At 44.5% G+C, this 19,337-nt stretch overlaps 1 protein-coding gene across 1 annotated transcript in view; it reads left to right on the top strand.

The window, feature by feature from the left end:
* Positions 1 to 6,050, top strand: part of NCS1 (neuronal calcium sensor 1) — a 66,572-nt gene extending 60,522 nt beyond the window's left edge. The window contains exon 8 of the mRNA XM_030207834.1: positions 4,567 to 6,050. The gene's annotated coding sequence lies outside the window, so the exon portion shown is untranslated. The remainder of the gene's footprint in view (positions 1 to 4,566) is intronic.
* Positions 6,051 to 19,337: the final 13,287 nt, after the last annotated feature.

Below are 19,337 nucleotides of genomic sequence, written 5' to 3'. Positions count from 1 at the left end.
CTGCCAAAAATGATGCATTCTTTTATTTATCCCTCACTGTAAGTGAGGGGGCCAATGCTTAAAAGTCATCATTAACAGCCATGTGCATTTATAGCCATGGCTGAACTTACCTAATGTGGATCAGCGATCAATGTTCAAAAGAAATCGCATGCAAACGGGATGTGCGGAAAGTCTGGGTGCAGTTCGGTAGGGAAAGCGCCTAGCATATATGCAGAAAGGTCTCGTGGTACACCTCAATGTTCTTCGCATGCCTTGGAAAAAAAATGCAGAAATAGCAACAACCACTCACCATCTTCATACTTCCGTAAAAAGCGTAGGAAGAAACCTCCATCCATATCTCCACTTGCAGCAGAATGCATGCATAAAGTACACATGTAAGATACACTTACTTAAAGACACAGCAAAAGGTTTTATAGCAAGAGAAGCCCCGTGAAAGATCCTGCTATGAAGCAAGCCACTTTCCCCGTATGTCATAGATGGATGTCATATGCGTGCGTCAGGATAACCTTTTTTTTTTTTTTTTGTTCCGTTACACTTTTCTGTATTGTTCCGGGTGGAACACACACATATAATACATGCACATGAAAAGTGAGGATACTATTAAAAATTTCAAGCAGACCACTCCACCAAGAAGCCGCCCTTTCATATGCAACGCTACCTCAGACTTGCCAGAAACATTTGAACGTGATAAGTAGGTGCTCTCTTCTAGGCATTGCATGGAAATGTCTGTGCATCACACAGAATGCTCTTTTTAAAACTATTGAGCTCGTTTTAATACATTTGCATTGCATTTTTGGTCGCTGCTTCTGCGAACGGTAAAAGCAGTGCTGAAAACCTTTGTGCATTAGTCGCATGATAACGTACACGCAGAACCCGCTAAAACCGGTCTAAATGAAACATTACAGGCCTGGTAAGTTTTGAACATCGGCCTGTGAGTTACAACATCAGTAATAGCACTTGCCAGCTATTAAACATCTGAAGGAATGAAGAAAACCACTAGGGGGAGCTCATACTGCTAAATTGTGCAGGACATATTTACACTGAACATCCCATCTCCTGACCAAGGGCTAAATTTACTAAAGTGCTCTACTGTACATAAATGCCAGGAAATAGCAGGCATTAATGGGGTCTTTTACAAAGGTGCAGTAGCGTTTTTAGCGCATGCTAAATGCTAGAGATGCCCATAACACTAGCACTCCTTTGTAAAAGGACCCCTAAATACGTTAGCATGCAGTCATTTACTCTAGTAAGTCTAGCCCCAAGTCAGCTTCCCTCACCCTTAATGGAGAACATTCTCGGATGCTGAGAGAAGGCATGAGGAAAGGGAGGAGAAATATTGTGTATGGAGCAGATGTTACAGCCCTAAATGAAGTTATGTGGTGGTGGTGGGGGGAAACTGTGCAGAAAAGCAGTTAAAATCCTAAGTGAAAGCATGGGAGAGAATAACCTACAGAGAGTGTCAGTTACACCCTAAACTGAAGGCATGAGGGAGAATAAGCTGCACAGAGCAGCAGTTACACCCTAAATGAAGGCATGAGGTGGGGATAACATACACAGAGCGGCAGTTACATCCTAAATGAAGACTGGAGGGGGAGGATAACCTACATAGAGCAACAGTTTCAACCATAAATGAAGGCATGAGGTGGGGATAACATACACAAAGTGGCAGTTACACCCTAAATGAAGACTTGAGGGGGGGGGGGGAATAACCTGCACAGAGTGGCAGTTAAAAACCTAAATTAAAAGCAATTAGGAGGATATCCTGCACAGAGCAGCAGTTACAACCCTAAATAAAGGCATGGGGGGGGGGGGGGGGTGAGAGATAACCTGCATAGCTACAACCTTAAATGAAGGCATGGAACAGCAGTATGAACCCTAACCACCTTATTGGGCAAATTAGATGGGCCATGCTGGTCTTTGCCATTATCTAATCTTTGTTACATTAAAATGCCTTTATAGCAGGGATTCCTGCTTCGGCTTTCTGCGCTGACTGCCTTTTAATGTCTTTTATAGGAAAATGCCCTCCCTTTATTTTATTTAAATTTGTTGAGTCTGAATGTTTGATTAAGACACAAGTCAGACATTTAAACTTGTACCCTAAATACAGGGCTTTTTTTGAGGGGGTACTTGGGGGTACTGAGTACCGGCACCTTTTCTGTTGTCTGCTAAAATTGACCCATGGACCCCAAGTTTTAATGAAAGATCTCAGGTTCTACACACCAATTCTGCCTTGTCATAGATTCTGTGACTGGTTGCAGGGGGCTGGTTAGGATGGGTTCCCCCGTGATCCCCCCACCCCTGAAGGATGGCCTGGCATTTGAGTACCGGCACCTTTTTTTGCTAGAAAAAACACACTGCCTAAATATATCATATAAGAGAAGAAGAGACTGAAACATTTCTGACCATAAAACAGAGAAAATAATCAGATGGTTATTGTCCCATCATAGTCCTCCTGCAGGTTCAGATGTACTAAAGTATCCATCATGATCCCCCTATGTGCATATCCAGATGTGCCGATGTAATAGTTTAAAGGTCTGCGGCTGGCAGACCTGCATATCTGTGTTATTTCCAGAAGACAAACTAGTTGTTAATCAGGTTATAGAATGACAGTATTTTGTACAGGCACTACCTGTTTCCCTGTCCTCAATTGTTTGTAAAACTACACTGGCTTTCCATGGAGGTGAGAATTTTATTTAAATTGTCGTGTTTTCTTATAAAGTTCTTGATGGTTTTGTGGCAACCTATTTTCATGAACATTTTAAATTAACAGAATGCACTAAGAATCATAGGAAAAGGAATTATAATTTTTTTCTATTCTCCATCTCCTAATGGTATAAAAAGATATGAGCATCTACTTGCCTTTCAAGCTGTAAAATTAGGCAAAGAGATCGCTTTTATGCTTATGACATCTATCACTTATAAGGAATTTAGGCAAAATATTAATTAGAAATGCACATTTAACGCATTATTAATGCAATCAATTAGTTAATTTTACTCACGCTAAAAAATGTAGCGCAATTATTTGCTCCTTTTCACACATCTCTCTCTCTCTCTGTCCCTCCCTCTCCCTCCTATAGTCTGGCATCTGATTGTCACCCGGCCCACAGCCTCTATCTGTAATGTGGGAAAAAGGAAGCTCTGCCTTCTCTCTGACTGAACTTCCTATTTCTGACACTACAGAGAGAGGCTACAAGCTCGGTGAAAAGCAGCGTACTTTCACTGCAGCAGTCAAGGCAAGTTCTGAGGATCAGGGAGAGTGAGAGTGAGTGCACAGAGGAGAGGGGGCTGCTGGAGAGCAGGGTGAGGTAAGAAGAGATGCTGTGAGAAAAAGGAAGAGAGAGAGATGTAGACTACGGGGGAGGGGTGTTTACTATGTTAAATTCTTTTTTGTTTTCCTTGTTTCCTAACCTCAGTGTGAAATATACTTCCTTTTATCTGTGTCTTACTTGGAATTTAAACAAAAATTATTTTCAGAATAGAAAGTAGAAAAAATAAATAAATAAATAAATAAATAAATAAATAAATAAATAAATAAATAAATAAATAAAAAGTGGTCATAGGAGGAGGAATGGAACCTACAGGCTGATTATTCTGACCAGAGAGAGAGAGAGAGATGTGGGCCCTGGGGTGGGGGTGAAGCAGAAGCAAGAAAGAGACAGATGGGGGGGGGGGAGCAGTGTTGGGAAAAAAATGCTGGAAATAGGGGATGGAAGAATGAAAGAAGGGATATAATGCCCATAGAAGGAAGGGGAGGAAAGTGAGATGGGGAAAAATATTGATCATGGATGGAAGAAAGGTAGAAGATGGTTCCCATGGATAGGAGAGAAGGGAAAGTAGGGGAGGAGATGGTGCCTGTGGAATGGAGGGGAAGGGAAAGAAAGAAAGAAAGGAAGAGATAGTGCCTATGGATGGAGGGGAAGAGATGGGAACAGATGGAAAAATGGATAGGTTTGAGAAGGGAAAGAAAAATGAAAGAAAGTTGAATGTGAAAGATGGATATTGGGCAGGAAGTGAAGAAGAAAGGAGGAGAGAAAAGAAATAGTGAATGGACCGAAGGCCCAGAAAACAGGGTTCAGAACACACAGAGAGGGAAGCAGAACCAGAAACAGAGAACAAAATGATTAAAAAACTAAAATTACCAGACAACAAAGGTAAAACAAGTTTATTTTATTTTTTGTTTAGTAATCAAAATATGTCAGAGTTCAGAATTTACATCTGCTGTCTATATTTTATACTCTACAAGAGGAAATGTGAGAAAGGATGCTGTATGCAATTAGACGTAATTCAAAATTTTAATCACGATTAATCATGTGATTAAAGATGTTAATCAATGTACAGCCCTAACATTAAGTGGTTTCTTTTTAAGAAATATGTTTTATCTTCCATATCATAATTTTATCTTGTTTAGTATATGTGAAACACCGTTATTACTGATTATGTTATCTTTCTGGATATAGCCATCTTCTTGTTAGCCGCTCTGAACTGCAAGTCCTGAGCAGGTTATGAGTTCTGATTATTATTATTATGCCTCTGCTGAACTTCGTCCCACCTCTGTGTCTTGTGCAGGTGCCAGGGTGAGAGGTCCTTTGCCATGGAACCAGATCGGTAACAAAGCTTGTCTATCTGGGTTTCTTCGACTGTATTTCATGGTCTAAGGATGGACTGTGCTCTTAACTCACTCACTTTGCACCCAGATCCAGCTATACTTTCTATGCACTGAGCGCTGGATTTGCAGACAGAGGAATGGGGCAGGCATTCTTTGAAGAACGAGAAACCACCTGCTTCATGGGAAAACTTCATACGTCCCTTCCTTTCTATTTATGAATGGTTTTCAAAGAAGAGAAGTGTTAACTTTCTTCCATAGAACATCCTCTGTGGAAGAGCAAAGGCTGCTCTGTTGTACCCTGGGGTCCTGGTATGTGCGTGTTTTCACAGAAACATTTAACCAGATATTGGAGCAGGACTATAGAGGCACTGCTGAGCTCTGATCTTTGAGCCATTTGACCGGATGTTGGAGCAGAACTGAAGGCACCGCTGAGCTCTGGACTGGAAACATTTAACCAGAAGTTGGAGCAGGTCTGGAGGCACCGCTGAGCTCTGGTTGGCCCTAAGGCTGAATGGTGGGGTAAAAGTGCTTGCGGTGTGTAGATTCCATTTTATTTTCTGTGATGCAGTATTGTGCTTTTGGTGCATAAGTGAGATTTTTATACCTATCCATATCTGTATGGACATTGCTCTCTGGACTTGTTGTAAGTGTTGCTGCTGTGTAAGTCTTGTTTCTGGAATGTTTACACACACGTGCATGTGCACACATGGTCACTGTAGCATGTCAGTTGTTCTGCTGGAAACAGTGCAGGCCAGCTCTAGGCCCCACATCATCTGCATCCTGTTTTGATGATATAACTGTGGATGGCGGGTACTCATCTTTCTTGAACTGAAGGAGTTGTGTTGGATTCTGTTAGTTGACGGGTAAGGCCAGTTATTGTCCCAACCAAAATTCTCCCCATGTCATGCAGCTTCTGTTTGCTTCTCTCCATTCCCACTCCTCATTTGACACCTAGACTGGGCTTTTCCATTTTTGCCTTCCTCTGTAACTGTAAGGACAAGGCTTAAATGCATCTAAAATCTCATTTTCTTTGCCAGATTTCTCCCCCTTTTTTACAGCACACACTCCCTCAGTCTCTCTGAGCTGGGCTGGGTTCAGCCTTAATCAGTTCTACACTAAGCATAGAATAGATATGTGGTCATGTATCCATTCCAAGTCTTCTGCATTTCAGGTCAGTGGTAACTAGCTTCTGTGTACTGAGGATAGTGTGTCAGGTTCTGCTGTGTGCTGTAGTTCCCAGTGTACCATGCTTTTTGCTGTCTCTCCTACTTGTGACCAGCAGAGGGGGCTGATAATGCCTGTACGGCTCCACAGCTCCATTTGATTAAACCTGTTCTCCCCGGTTTGCATCTAGAAATAGGATTACACATAGTCAAGAGATATTTCCCATCATTTTGGGCGCTACAGGCTTTATTAAAAAAAATTTCCAAGCACACCTGAATACGTTGCCTGTACATATTACATCTTATGAACTCCAGAAAGAAGCTCTCTTTGGCACAATGCAAATACTACGGCGAGCGTTAGCAGTAAATTTGAGAGACTGAGATCATACTCCACATACCCTGGCTTAGGAGTGAGGTTCATTTCTGTCATGATATGTGCAAAACTAACCCACTTGGAGAAATTGCCCTCGAGAATACATACAGAAGCCCTGCTGTACACCCCCATCTGCAAATGCCCTCCCAAAAATATATGGGTGACACCCCATTCCATACGTCCGAAAGCTATAGGTTCACAAACAGAAATTCTTCTAATGTGCTCAAATTGACAAGAGCTGGCAGCCTCTGCCCTAAGTGATCAGTGTCGATAGCTGACATCGTGCTCCATTTTAGCCAGGTGCCATCCCAAGAGCACTTTTAGAATTTTATAACTACAATTTAACAAGTTTCAGCTTAATGGACAACTTTTACATTGTCATCCAGGCCACACTTGTATTCGTCACTTGTTCTGTGACCTCGGATGTCTCCACAATAGGCCAAACTACACTGCCTGACACTGCTGCTATTTAAGCACATTATTCCCTGGATTCTATATATCGTGCCAAGATTTCAGTGTGGAAATTGAAGCATATTCTATAACAATGTGCATAACTTAATTGGTTAACAAGATAATCAGCGCTGATAATTGGATGCTATTAACCAATTATCAGCAATAATTGGCATTAATTAGAATGCACATGCACTACTTGCTAAGCGTATTCTGTAATGTGGTGCGTGTAAATATAAGTCGCATAGATGAAAAGTGGGCGTGGAATGGGCAGGTCATGGGTGTGTTCTAAAATCTATGCACGTTGTTATAGAATACACCCACTCCTTGCCTAATTTAGGCATCAGGATTTACACTAGGGTTGTACTTGGCGAAATTGACCATGACCATAGGTGCCGACTCCGTGGGTGCTGTGGGTGCTCGAGCACCCCCTATATTTCACCCACCGAAAGTTCCCTTCATCCCTCCCTTCGAGTTCCAGGCCCCCTCCCTCTGAATTTAAAAGTCATCATCTTACCTCGTCGGGGTTACGGCGGCAGCAGCAGTGAAAAGCGTGCAGGGCAGGCTTGGTGCTTAGTTCATTCTTCCCGCAGGACCAGAGCTGAGAGAGAGAGAGAGAGAGAAGGGAAGACTAAACTAAGTGCTGAGCCTGCCCTGCACGCTTTTCACCGCTGCTTCCGCCGTAACCCCGTGGTAAGATGATGACTTTTAAAATTTGGAGGGAGGGGGCCTGGAACTCGAAGGGAGGGAGGAGGGGTCCTTGGAACTCGGGAGGGATGGGAGGGAGGAGGGGGGCCTTGGAACTCGGAGGGACCCTGGAACTTGGAGGGGGGACAACCCTGGAACTCAGAGGGAGGGAGGGGGGCCTGGAACTGGGAGGGACTGGAACTCTGAGGGAGGAGGGGCCTGGAAGAGGGAGTGAGGGGGAGGGGTGAATGCACCACTTGTAAAAAAAAAAATTCAGCATCCCCAATCATTTTGAAAAGTTGGCTCCTATGACCATGACTAAATTTAGTCACGTGGACCGGCACTCCGCGTATTCTGTAAACCACATGGAAATTTAGGCTTATGCTATAAAGTACGCCTAAATGAAAGTGTACTTTATAGAATATGCTTTGATCTCTACACGGGAATCTCAGCGCAATATTTAGAATCTAGTCCCAAGTGCCTGCCTCTGAGGCCAAAAGCACCTTCACTCTGGGAAAGCTTTGAGATGGAAAAACAATGCACTATTACAAGACAGAAGATGCAAAACGAGCATTAAATGCCAAAAGGTCCATTGATTAACAGTAGCCTTGGAGTAATTACCATACATCACCAAAACTATGAAAAAGCCAATTGCAAGGTTAGCTCCGATCGTAGCCAGAATCCTCAGTCAACCAATCATTGAAGGGTTTAAATGTGTAGGTTTCGACCAATGGCAGCAAAGAAACACCTGCTTCCATTTATAAATGATTGTACAATGGTATTTAAAGATATCTCTCCCTCCACTGGTAAATGAACATCAAAGGGCAAGATAGGCACCAGTTATGTGTCATAAGAAACTGCTGATCTCGTTATGCAAACTTTGTGGTAAAAATATTTAACATAATCACTAGTTGTATTTGATGTGTATTAGGTGAAAAGGGCAAACTACAAGGTATAGTGAAAAAGTTTGATACCACTGGGACACAGTGAAGTTGCACAGCGTTTGCTTTGAAGACAGACTGTAACACCAGGCGTTCAAAGTTCATTCCATAGTTGCTGTTCTGTACTGTTGCATTACTGCTGATATGTGGATGATTACTTTGTTTTTTTCATCTCAAACCTTTCCCAGAGTTTAGGTGCTTTGGCCTCTGAGGCGGGCACATGATGTGCTGAAACAGCAGCAGTGTCAGGCAGTGTAGTTTGGTGGAGACATCCGAGGTCACAGAGCAAGTGACGAGTACAAGTGTGGCCTGGATGAAAATGTAAAAGTTGTCCATTAAGCTGAAACTTGTTAAATTGCATTTATAAAATTCTAAAAGTGCTCTTGGGATGGCACCTGGCTAAAATGGAGCACTTGATGTCAGCTATCGACACTGATCACTTAGGGCAGAGGCTGCCAGCTCTTGTCAAACTGAGCACTTAATATATGACCCCTTTACAGGAATTTCTGTTTGTGAATGTATAGCTTTGGGATATATGGAATGTGGTGTCCCCCATCTATCTTTGTAAGTACTTTGCAGGAATGAGAATCACTCAAGCCCAGCATCTCCTAAATACCTGAGGATGAGATGGTACTTCTTAGCCCTTTCCTTGACCCTTGTGCAGGGTTTCCCCTTCCTCAGTCCATGCTTTTACATTCTTGACAACAGCTGATGGTGTTTGGTGAATACACCTAAGTACAGGTTGGAGCTCAACAGCTTCAGAGCAATGGTTCTGAGCCGTCTTCCTGCCAGCCCATTGTTTTTGTTTTTTTTTCCGGAGTGATGATGTACTCCGGAGCATTCGGTGATGCCTCCTGTGACACAGTGGGGCTCATTTTCAAATCACTTAGACACACAAAGTACCATTGGGTTACTATGGTACTTTGTATGTCTAAGTGCTTTGAAAATGAGCCCCAGTGTGTCCTTCCTACCTTTGCTTACAGGAGAGGAGGTTCTGATTGCTGGGCCCAACAGGAGGGTGATCTGAGCCTGCTCCCTGCAGAGGGATGATTCTGCTAGACCCAGAGGTCTGAGATTTTAGAACAGAAAGTAGGGGATGGAATTGGGATCTGATTTTTGTGGATCCACAGGGATGGAGATGGGAGTTGGTGAAGGGTTGCTGTCCTGTGAGCAGAAGCTTAGCCAGGTTTTGATGTTGGGGGAAGCAGACCTTTTGTAAAATAGATGCCGATGTAAAGCTGAAGGGCCGATCTGGATAGGGACCAGTTCATTCAAGATCTGTTTGGGGGAGCAGCTGTTCTGCTCTGCCTAATGCTTTGCAAGCTTCAGCAGGTTACTTGCTCAGCCTAACAGTGCTGAATGTGAAAGAAGAAACATTGAGAAAGTTGAAAGGAATTGAAACTGTAGAATTTCTAAATGTCATTTTCAGTTCTGCTTTTTCAATGAGAAGATTCTGAATAGATAGAAGCAAACTGTTTCCAGAGGAAAGATTTTCCAGAACAAGAGGTTGTGGTATGAGGCTAAGAGGGAGTGGAAAGAAAGGGTAGAAGATGGATGGAGACATGCAGTGTAATTTTGGGCAGGTGGTAGATACAGAAACTGTAACAGAAGGCCTAGGATAAGCAGAGGAGAGGGGACAGCTAGAGATCAGTGGGGTAAGTCAGGAAGTAAATGGGGTGGACTGGGAGGCCCTTATGACCATATTCTGTGTTTCTATCTTGTCCTGCCACTGCTATGAACTGCAGATCTGGAAGGGGGAGGGGAAACGGTGAGACTCTTTTGCTTTCTATAGTGAGGGGATGTGCCCCTCCTTCAGCATTAGCAGGCAGAGCAGAGTTAGCCACCCCAGGTGTAAGTGGATGAATTTGGGTAATTGCAGGGCTTGAGGGTGTAGGAAAGAGAAGAGATGAGGAAAGGTGAAGAGAATGCACCTACTAACTGAGAATTTTAAAAATGGTTTTCTTACTGAAAATCTTAAACCCAAATTATAAAATATTCTCTTTTAGCTGGTTCCTGCATTTTTCACTGTTGGCTATAGTGTATCCTCTGACACAACCATTCCCATTTCTGACATCCCTGAAGGAGTTAAGCAGAGGAGCCTTCCCCAGAGACCTAGTTAGCCAGAGAATGTGATGGGTAGAGAAAAAAAAAAGGGAGTGGATTATAATTTAAAATACCACACTGATAGTGTAAAGAAGGAAATGGTATAGAAAAGACAAGCTGGTAAAAAGTGCGGACTCTTGAGAACCAGCTTAAGGGCATGGCTACCTCTCTCACCCTGGGTACAGGCAAAGCCTTGAACTAGGCCTTAAATGAGCCATCCCATCTGGCAGAGGAAACAGGACCCTCCTAAATCTCTGCTAGACAGAGCAGAAGGGGCTGAATCCAAACACAAATTATCAGTCAAGGCTCACTGGATTGAAACCCTTTCATAAAAAGTTAATGATTGCCAAGTGGATAAATGAACTTTGCAAATAACAGAAAAGTTCCTATGAGTGATGTAACTTTGCTTTTGTGATCTTCTTTTTGTAACAGTGGACACTTGCCATCTGTACCTGGCCATCTCTGCATCTGTAGATCCAACCAATCTTTTCTGCTCTTTAAGGGTAGAAGCGATTCATCCATACACATAGTTGTTTGCAAATTCCTAGCAGTCGTGCTGTAAGCAGCCCCTTTCCCCACAACTTAAAATTATTCCACCTAAATCTTTTTCACACCCATAAATCAGAATCATGAAGACCATTTTAGGAGCTGTGAACTACTGCCCTCCTGTGGCAGGGCAAGGCAAATGACAATCTCTTGCAACGCTCTCCAGATGTAGTCACTGGCAGGATTGACACACATTGGTCTCTTGTAGGTTTTATAATGTTGCTGTTTTTTTGTTTTTTATTACAAATGTTTTCCCAGTTCACGAGTTTCATGGGTATGAGGAGGAACACTAAAAAGGACTTTGCTGGCCTTAGCTCTCACTTTGCCTTGCTAGTTTTTTGTCATTTCTTTCTACATAATGGCCTTGTCAGGTTTTCTCAGTAGTTCTGGATTACCTACAAACAGCTGTTTCTTCTACAGTTAGGGTTCTGCATACTTTGGTGATCTTGGGATGTGCGGATCCATAGCTGGGAGCACTGGGCTTGTTGCCAAAATTATGCCCATCAGCTTCCATGCTGGTGACTCAGCACTACTGTACCAAGACAAGGAGCCACATGCTGAAATACCAAGTTTTGGATGCAGCCCTTGCTTGTACTGTTAAATTTATGAGCTAACACAGAGTTGGTATTACAGCCCAGGAAAATGGATGTTTAGTAAAACTGGGTAAAGGATTCTTAACTAGAAAAATCTACTGCTATGTTCTCCAGCGGCAGTACATTGCGTTTTATTATATAGGATATGTCCTGTCTGTCCTAACCCTTATCCCTTACCTGTCCTGTCTGTCTGGCCTAATTAGATTGTAAGCTCTGTCGAGCAGGGACTGTATCTCCATGTTCAAGTGTAAAGCGCTGCGTACGTCCAGTAGCGCTATAGAAATGATAAGTAATAGTAGTCTCCAGACTTGTGTTCTCCTGTAGCTGTACTCAGCTTCTGTGTTGTACCATCTCTGGGACAGCTTTATCATCATGAAACCTGTACCCCAGACAGAACATCCTTCTTTATTTCTTTTCACTGGGAATAGAGAGGGGGAAGTTTGCAGTACACCAGCCAGAGCAGCCTCTTTATTCACTTGACTGGGGGGCAGGATTGTTTCCTGTAGAGCAGTGTTGCCAGGTGGAAAATTTTTTTCCCACCCAATCCAGCACAAAAACCGCCCAAAACCCGCCCAAACTCAAACCCCGCCCCTGACACCCCCACCCCCGCGTCATCACCCCCGCCCCCGCCGTCATCAACCCCGCCCCCGCCGTCACCGGCCCCGCCGTCACCGGCCCCGCCTCCTACGTCATCGGCCCCGCCTCCTACGTCACTAACCCCGCCCAAAAACGTCACTAACCCCGCCCCCCGCGGCCGAAAAAGCCGCACAAAAAACCGCCCTGAAGCCCAAAAAACAGCCCAAAAAACCGCAACCCGCCGCGGGCAAAAATTTCCCGCGGCGGGTCGCGGAAAACCGCCCAATTGGGCGGTAAAACCGCCCACCTGGCAACACTGCTGTAGAGGGCAAGCTTACTGTGTACCTTAGTTCCACTTTTCCCTCCCCCACCCACTGTGTTCTGGGCTTCCGTGCAGGGGAGTTTTACTCCAGTGAGAGAGGAGAGCACACTATCATTCTTCACTTCCCTAACTGTGGGGAATGGAGCCAACTCAGTGCAATGCTCCAGAAGCAGTTATGCCCTGAACTAAGGTCCAGCAGTTTCTGGGAACAGCTGTTTGTATCTAGAACATTGCTCTTCTGGATTGCTTTCCCTTGTTGCCTTCTCCTGAGTAGGGCCGGCTTAAGCATTAGACAAACTCCTCCAGATTCTATATAGCATGACCGATATTGCGCAAATAAATGCGGTCATATTCTGGATTTGTGCATGCAATTTAATTACTTGACAAGCCAATCAGCACCGATAATTGCCACTTAACAAGCAATTAGTGATACTAATTGGCATTAATTAGAATTTGTGTGCAAAACTTGCCAGGCGTATTCTGTAAAGTGGTGCACATAAATTCTAATGCGCACTGCCAAAGGGGGCAGGCCATGGGCATGGAATGGGCGGACCATGGGTGACCCGAAAATCTATGCTCATGGTTATAGACTACACCTGCCCTGCTTCTAACTTAGGCGCCGGTATTTACACTAAGTTTTACTTGGCATAAATGGATGCACCTAGAGTTAGGCGCAGGCATGGCTGCTAGGTGTATTCTATAAGCCACACCTAAATCTAGGTGTGGTTTACAGAATTCTCCTAGGCGGAAATATTTTCAGCGCCGATTTTTCAGACACCATGTATAGAGTCTGTGGTCCTCTAGGGCAGCAGATTCCAAGGGGTGCCAAAGAGTAGCTGTGGTCAAACAAAACAACAGGTCCTGAGGTTGCACACAAACTCAAAGACCTATCAGCACAAACTTATTACCTGTAGGGAGGGTGGGCAGTTTTCAAATAGCCCATCCACTTGGATAAATGGTTTCCAGATATTGCAATCATGTATACAAAAAAAAGAAGGTGTACAAGTATGATTTAATTAAAATGTATTTTCTACCTTTTCAGCCCACACAATGTACAATTATGAATTTTACAGGATTGTTGTGGGATGGGTGATGGGGTGATGATGGTGTTTGTTTTGCTATCAGTATCTCAGGAGCAGTGGCATAGCCATGGGTGGGTCTGGGCCCACCCAGCAGTGGCACACACATCATTAGTGTAGCTGGCAGGGATGGGATCCTCATGTCCTACCATGTGAAGAGTCCTCTCTAGAGCTCCCCCCTCCCCGCTAAAGTGCCTGAACCCTGTGGCAGTCTGCAGCATGTTTCCAGCCACCAATGCCAGCACCTCTTCTAATTCACTTCAACTGTCACCCCCCCCCCCTCCCGTGCATGCTGGCATTGGTGGCTGGAAATGCACCACCGACTGCGTTGGGTTTGAGACAGCTCGGGGGGGGGGGGGGGGGGAAGCTCCAGAAAGGACTCCTCAGTTGGTGGGGCTTAAGGATCTCTGCCAGCCAAGGTATTAATTTGTACTGCTTTTTTTTTTTGGGGGGGGGGGGGGGTGAGGGGATAGTGGCAGATCAAGAGCAAATGCATGGGCCATGCCCACCCAGTCCATCCCCAGGCCCACCCAGAAATTGAGGTCTAGTTACACTACTGCGCAGGAGAGTGGGCACAGAACCTGAACATTAATTGAAAGAGGAGCAAAGTTGAAGGTACACCTAAGCTACCAAATATCCATTCACTGACCCTGCTCCTGAGTCTGGAAAGAGCAGCAAGACGAAGGAATCCAAAAAAAGAGATACTGTGGAAATTAACATGTGTTGTCTGCATGTAGTCCGTGACACAATCTGAACATCTATATACATATAATATAAATATATACAGACAGAAACACAGAGGGAACCATATTTTTCAATAAAATAAAGTGAAATCTAGTGCTGCTGTCTGAGAGATTCTTTGTACCTGGTTCATTCTTGCGTATGTCCCTGTAGCTGCTCTTTGATAGGTTTAGCAGCTATGTTGCAGCTCCTGTGCTAATTTTACTAATAACCGTTTTCAAATAGTTGTTGTTTAACTTTGTATTGATGCAGTTATAAAATACAATCTCAAGATATACTTGAAATAAGAAAGTGGAGTACAAACACTAAGAAAAAAACATCTAACAAAAGTAAAAAAATCTCCATAAGAAAAAAATTCCACAAACTGCTTCCTATACAGCCTACAATAAATAAGAGAGGGTCAAGAAAGTAAGGGGAGGGTCTGGAACATGAAGGAGGTTCAGGAAACAAAGGGGACGGTCTAAGAAGAAAGACAGAAGATGTGGGAGGAAAGATGGAAGGTTAGGGAAGAAAGAGGAGGGTCAGGAAAGAATGGATAGAGTCCAAGAAGAAAGATGGAACATCAGGAAAGAAAGGAGAGATTCCAGAAATAAAGATGGAGGGTCAGGGAACAAAAATGAAGGGTTGAGGAATAAAAATGGAGGGCTGGGGAAAAAATACAGGATCAGGAAAGAAAGGGGAGGATCTGGGAAGACATGGAGGATCCAGGGAAAAAAGATGAAAGGTTAGGGAAGAAAAATGGAGGGTGAGGAAAAAAAAGGGAAGGGTTCAGGAAGAAAGATGGAGGGTCAGGGAACAAAGATGAAGGTTTGGTGAAGAAAATGGAGGGTCAGAAAAGAAAAGGGAGGGTTCAGGAAGAACAATGCAGAATCCAGGAAGAAAGATCGATTATTTATGTATATACTTTTCTTACGTCACACCTGCCAATTTATTGAAGAGTACATGGCAGCCATTTTTGCTGCTTTATCTCTCCCCTAAGAAACTCAAGAATCAAGAAAACTCCAAAGCAGACAAAAGTATTAAACATTTGTATGGATGTCATAAAACCAATCCAATGCCGAGAGTAACAATCTCCTGGTGCTTAGCCAAAAATCCAGACAAATCTAAATCATACAGCCCAGGAACAGCTTCTGCTAACGTGTGAAAAATAACCTTAATATCTCAGTCTGATTCCAGTGTGATTGTAACCAACAAGGTGCCCAGTTCAACTGTCTCCTCTTGAGAGCCTCCTAAAAACTGAGTCGATTTAATTTGTGCAGTCAATTTTCTTCCTCAGTTTCCCTGAAGCACTGGTGTGTTCTTTACAGGGCACTCCAGATAACATCTTTTTAATGTCTCTTTAGAAGCGATATTAGGTATTTTAGGAAAATTCAACAACCTGAGATTCAGATACCTGGAATGATTCTCTAGTTTATTCAGCTTAGAATATGTAACTTAATTATCTCTGGTCACCATCCCTTGAAATATTATAAGACCTCCACCTTCTGGGCCATGTGGGACAGTTCCCCAGCTGAGGATTTCAAGATCTAACCAGATCCTGTACTGAAGACTAATAAAGGAAAAGTTCATTTGTATTTTAGATTCCATAAGCTGACACTTAAACATCTAAGTTCTGATTTTACAAAGCTGGAATATACATGTCTAAAACTGAAGAACATGGGACATAGTCTGGGCATGTTTTGAGTGGGACTAAGGTGGGCCTACCTGCACTACGGGCCTACAAAATGAACATTTATTCTCCATTTCAGAAGGGGAATGAATGTCTATGTCCTACCAGAATGATGTTGGGATTCACACCTGCTACCAAGGACATCATATTCTACTCCCTAGACATGAATGCAGTGGCATAGGAAGGGGGGGGCGGGAGGGGTGGTCCGCCCCGGGTGCACACGCTGGGGGGGTATCAGCCCCGCTGGTTTCCCTGCTTTCTTCTGCCCCCGGAACAGGTTACTTCCTGTTCCGCGGCAGAGAGAGCAGTGAACCAGCGGAGCCGACGCAGCTCTGAGCGACGTGCACTCGGGGCAGATCGGCCCTCCCGCCCGTCCCCTGCAAGTAAGAATTCGCTCCGGGGGGGGTGCGCGCCATGCTGCACCCGGGGGGGGGGGGGTGCGCAGCGGCGACCTGCCCCGGGTGTCAGCCGCTCTTGCTACGGCCCTGCATGAATGACTTTTAAACTCTATCAAGATGTTTATAATTAGAATCCCACTAGTTTTATCTCACAGACAAAACAGTACATCTCACAGACATCTAGGTTTCAGAAAGGTGCTCCTATTGAGCAGTGCTCCACTGTGGGGATTAGGTTAGGCCACCTCCTTAACTCCCCAGTGCTTGATGTTGTTGTCCCCCGCCCCCAAAAAAAGCAAACTGGCAAGGAATACCAGGTTCTATGACAGCTTCTCTTTGCTCCCGGGCTGATGCACAGACCTCAGCTCTGACACAGGCACAAGCATCAGATGTCATCTGGTCTATTGGCACGTGCATGTGACGACCTCTCAGCACAGTGCCAGTGAATCAGAGACAAGTCTTACATGTGCACGCCAGAGTGTTCCAAGTTCCAACTTCTGTTCCTTCCTGTGCCTTCAGTGCTGCGGCTCGAACCCAGAGAGAGACTGAGAAAGCCAACTGGAATTTTTTTTTAATGTATCATTAAATTCTTGTGGGGACGGGGTGGGACAGATTAATTAATTAGTTTATTTATTTGTAGCATTTATACCCCACTCTTTCCCGCTCGATAGCAGGTTCAGTGTGGCTTACATGGTATGGTACAAAGTAACACAGAGTTAATGCAAAGTATGGAACAAAGTATCAGAGATGACATGCGAAGGGGCATAATCGAACGAAACGCCTATCTCCATGGGCGTTTATCTCCGAGAACGGGTCCGGAAGGGGCGGGCCGAACCATGTTTTCAAAAAAATGGACGTTTTTGAGCTGGGCGTTTGTTTTTTTTTAGTGATAATGGAAACTAAAAACGCCAGCTCAAAAAACGTCCTAATCCGAGCCATTTGGTCGTGGGAGGGGCCAGGATTGGTAGTACACTGGCCCCCCTGATATGCCAGGACACCAACTGGGCACCCCTAGGTCAGTGCGGTGGACTTCAGAAAAAGCTCCCACATGCATAGCTCCCTTACCACGGGTGCTGAGCTCCCAACCCCCCTCCCCCAAAACCCACTACCCACAAATGTACAACACTACCATAGCTCTTAGGAGTGAAGGGGGCACCTACATGTGGGTACAGTGGGTTTTGGAGGCCTCCCATTTACCAGCACAAGTGTTACAGGTGGGGGTGGGGGATGGGCCTGGGGCCACCTGGCTGAAGTGCACTGCGGTACCCACTAAAAGTGCTCCAGGGACCTGCATACACGCAGGCCTCTAGGACTGGTTGCTGCTATATAACATTGGCACACCAGTTGACACCTGAAGACTAATCTCTCCGAAAATATCCTTTATTGGAATAACCGCCTTTACTCACAGTTAACTGCAGATCAGAGGTTGTGCCCCACTGGCAACAAGTCTCTCTGGTACTGAGATGAGCAGTAGGTCAGCGCTGGCAGAATGCTGTACAATGCCCTCTTTCAGCCACATTCAAGGTAATAACTAAGTTCTCTAACGTGGCTAACACAGGAAAGGGAACTAAAACTGGCTTACAAAAATGGCCACTACCGCATGGACTACAACAGGAAACACAACAGGGCACACTCTGACCCAATAGCAGGGGGAAAAGCACCATGGGAGAAGAGCCTATAACACAAGCTAATGAAATCACGGAGCCCAATACCCTACACCCACCACAATGCAATGCTGATGTGACCTTGTACTGCACCCGAGAGCCACATCTGACCCAGGGAAAGGCTATGACAGGATTGAACACATTTTGCTGTCATGGAGGTGGGTACGGCATTTGAGGCTGGCATACAGGCTGGGAAAAAATTTTAATTAGGTTTTTTTTGGTGGAGGGGGTTAGTGACCACTGGGGGAGTCCGGGGAGGTCATCCCCGATTCCCTCCAGTGGTCATCTGGGCAGTTGGAGCACTTTTTTGGGACTTGTTCATTAAAAAAAAAGGTCCAAAAAAAGTGACCCAAAATCATGGTAAAAATGCCTTTTTTTTTTATTATCAGCTAAAGACGCCCATCTCTCCTCGGCTGATAACCACGCCCCAGTTCCGCCTCCACCACGCCTCCAACACGCCCCCGTCAACTTTATTCGTTTCTACAACGGAGTGCAGTTGGAAACGCCCAAAATCGGCTTTCGATTATACCGATTGGGCGCCTTTGCGAGACAAACGTCTATCTCCCGATTTAGGTCGCACTATAGGCGTTTTTCTCTTTCGAAAATAAGCTGGATAGTTACATAGGGTGTGGTACAAAGTATCACACAGTTAATACAATGTAAGAGACAAAGTATCAGAGATGACATTGTTTCATAGAGTAGGACAATAGTAAGAGATCTGGGGAAAGGATTGGTGTTTCGGTAATACTAGTGTTGTGGAGTTGGGTACAAGAGTTAGGATGGATCATTTGGGTAGGCTTGCTTGAAGAGGTAAGTCTTCAGTAGTTTCCGGAAGGGTAGGTGTTCAATGGTTTTCCTGATAAGTCGAGGTATTGCATTCCAGAGTTGGCTGCCTATAACAGAGAAGTTGGATGCGTAGTAGGTTTTGTATTTGAGGCCTTTGCATTTGGGAAGATGGAGATTGAGGTATGTTCGAGAAGATTTGAGCCAGTTCCTGGGTGGGAGATCGATCAGGTTGGACATGTAGCTTGGAGATTCGCCATGGAGGATCTTGTGGATCATTGTGTGGGCTTTGAAGTTTATGCGTTCCTTCATGGGGAGCCAGTGCAGTTTTTCCCGTAACGGTGTCGCGCTTTCGAATCGTGATTTGCCAAAAATGAGTCTAGCTGCTGTGTTTTGGGCGGTTTGGAGTTTTTTCATCATTTGAGCTTTACAACCGATGAAGATGCTGTTGCAGTAATCGGCATGGGTGAGCACTGTGGATTGTACTAGATTGTGGAAAGTTTTCTGTGGGAGGAATGGTTTTACTCTTTTCAATACCCACATCATGTTGAACATCTTCTTCGTCGTGGCTTTTGCATGAGTTTCTAAAGTTAGGTGTTTGTCTAATGTTACTCCTAGGATTTTTAGATTGTCAGATATAGGGATT

This window comes from Microcaecilia unicolor, chromosome 6, assembly GCF_901765095.1.
Source record: "Microcaecilia unicolor chromosome 6, aMicUni1.1, whole genome shotgun sequence".
NCBI classification, from domain to species: Eukaryota; Metazoa; Chordata; class Amphibia; order Gymnophiona; family Siphonopidae; genus Microcaecilia; species Microcaecilia unicolor.
This window is presented reverse-complemented; position numbering and strand designations above follow the sequence as displayed.